The sequence below is a fragment of the Elephantulus edwardii genome, unplaced genomic scaffold (genome assembly GCF_000299155.1).
Source record: "Elephantulus edwardii isolate Elephantulus edwardi_28Jun2011 unplaced genomic scaffold, EleEdw1.0 scaffold00175, whole genome shotgun sequence".
Lineage (NCBI taxonomy): Eukaryota > Metazoa > Chordata > Mammalia > Macroscelidea > Macroscelididae > Elephantulus > Elephantulus edwardii.
The window spans coordinates 5377627-5380359 of NW_006399925.1; positions in this window are offsets into that span (position 1 = coordinate 5377627).

The following is a 2733-nucleotide window of genomic DNA, read 5'->3' on the forward strand; positions in this document are numbered from 1 at the left end:
TGTGTGCCATCAAATCACCTACAACTCCTAAGAACCCTATGAACAACAGATATGAACCCTGCCCTCTCCTTATCATCTATCTATAGATGCTATCTTCATCATCTCTGATTATTATTTAACCATTACCAGTCTTAATCTATAAAAGAAATAGTGATAGAACTGTTCATAAGGTCTCTATAAGTACTCCATTACAAAACACCTAACAAAAACTGGTAAAGAAAATTAAGTCTTTAAACTACATGACTTACAGGCATCTTTTGAGTTGATTATTGAAATAATTTGAAAATCCAGTATGTAGTAAGTTATTGTTGTAATAGCAGTAATGTAACAACTTAGTTATATTTTGCTATAAATAATGGCATTTAAGGAAAAAAGGGGTTCTTTATTTCAAGTGATTAGATTGAGTTATAGGCTGTAGCAAAGTGTTGCAATTCATAACAAGTAGTTTGTTGTTTTTTTTTTTAAATAGGTTAAGTGATGAAATGATTAACAACTCATTTTATGTGTTTAAAATCATGGAGGATTTCCAGGGTCATTTTGTAAGTGTCTTTCAAATTATAATGCAGAAGACAGACCCTGAACTTTTTACTGTACGTTTATCTGACTAAGAAGATAAACAAATATTAGTTAGAAGTGTCTACTTAATCTTTAATGAACACCAAGTTTCTGATGTCTGTTCATATATTATGCTGATCCAATTGGACACCTGAAATTTAAAAAAAAAGCAATATATGCCATGATACATTCTTTCATAGCTTACATGATAATATAGTTGTTAAAGAAGTATTGTAATATTAACTAAATTTTGTGCTGTAATTCTATCTGGTCCAAGAAAAAAGAAAATAAAATAACCATGTTTTTTGTTGTTTTATGTTCTTTCAAGTTGAGCATGACCTATAGTAGCCTTATGAACAATAGATCAGAACCTTGTCCTATTCTGTCATCCTAACACCTCCTGGCACCCTAGAGCTCACTGTGGCAGTCACCAGGTCAATCTACCTAATTGAGTGTCTTTCTCTCCTTCAGAGACCAAGTATTTGATGCCTTTGAAAACCCTATGAATAGTTGAGGAAAGATGAATTTGCTCAAATGCCAATGACATGTAGAATTTATTGATATCCTAGTAACTCACCTCTACAATAGTGAATCAATGCAAACATACATGAAAAATCATCTAAATTGTGCAACATCATACAGAAGGAGTTGAAGTTAATAATATGGCAGCATTTCCTCAGAAATATGTTGGTATTTATTAATAAAATGGAAAGAAGTATTCTTTTGGGAGCTCTGGTAGCATGGCAGTAAAGAGTTGTGCTCCCAAGTAAGAGCAGGCAGTTCAAATCCACCAGTTTCTTTGCAGGAAAAAGACGGACTGGTTTCTTCCATGTGATTTACAGCCTCTGAAAATCCACTGAAATGTCAGCTGTAAGTTGGTTCTAAATTGAGGACACATAACAACATCAACTTTATTTTTTTAATTAATTTTAATGAAAGTTTACAGAGACTTAGGGTTTTCAGTCATATATTGTTGTAATTATGAAAATTTCCAGTTTGTATAGGATTTTCATACATTACTTGCTATGCACTGTTGCAGGGCAACACAGAATGGTTCAAAATTGGGAAGGGTGTGCACTAGAGATGCGTCCTGTCTCCATACCTTTTCAACCTGTATGCAGAGCAGATTATCCGAGAGATGGGGCTCTATGAGGAGGCACGTGGCGTTAGGATTGGTGGAAGATCTATCAACAACCTGCGTTATGCAGATGATACAACCTTGCTTGCTGAAACTGAGGAGGATCTCATGCACTTACTGCAGAGGGTCAAGGACTGCAGCCTTCAGTATGGACTGAGGCTCAATGTCAAGAAAAAGAAGAAGAAATAGGTTACTAGGATGATTATGCTGCAAATGAATGAAAACTGAAAATACTATGAGGATGTTGTTGTGTACCACAGAGACAGAACTGACCCATAGCTGACCCTCTAGTGGGTTTTAAGAGGCAGTTAATCACACAGGAGGAGAGTGCCCATTCTCCTATAAAGCAGCTGGTGGCCTTGAACTACCTGCCTTTGGGACTGCAGCACAGCTTCTGGTCACTAGGCCACCAGAGCTCCTTACACTGGATGTGAACTTATAATTAAAGTGGAGTTATGGCAGTAATAACTGATCCTAGGAATCTTGGTACTATTAATATCCATGAAATTCTATATACAAAGCAAGAAGAACTCAGGGAAAAAAAACTTACAAAAGAGGAAAGTAGTAGTGACCTGCAAGATGGAAATGTCTCGAGGAAATGAAGTCAATAAAACATTGCACATTTAAAGAAACTTTCAGGAATATTTCACAACATTCAAAGTGAAAAAGAAAAAACGTGAAAGTAAAACCAAAGAAAGAAAGAAATAAGACAATCACCAACACGGAAATATTCTCTACATGTATTAAGTTACAGGTTAAAGAGAAGAGAAAACTGTAGGAATGATTCAAACTTTTCTTGGTAACTATTTTACAAAGAAATAAAACATAACTCAATTGTTCTATTTTGTTATAGTGTACTATTGATGTTGTTGTTGTTATGTGCCATCGAGTCAACAGCCCTAAACCGTGCTCTATCCTGTGCCAATCTAATTGCCTCTGACACATCCGTCCCAATTATCCCAGTCACTGAATCAATCCACCCCATAAAGGTCTTCCCCTCCTGCGCTGTCCCTCTACTCTACCCAGCATGATGTCCCTCT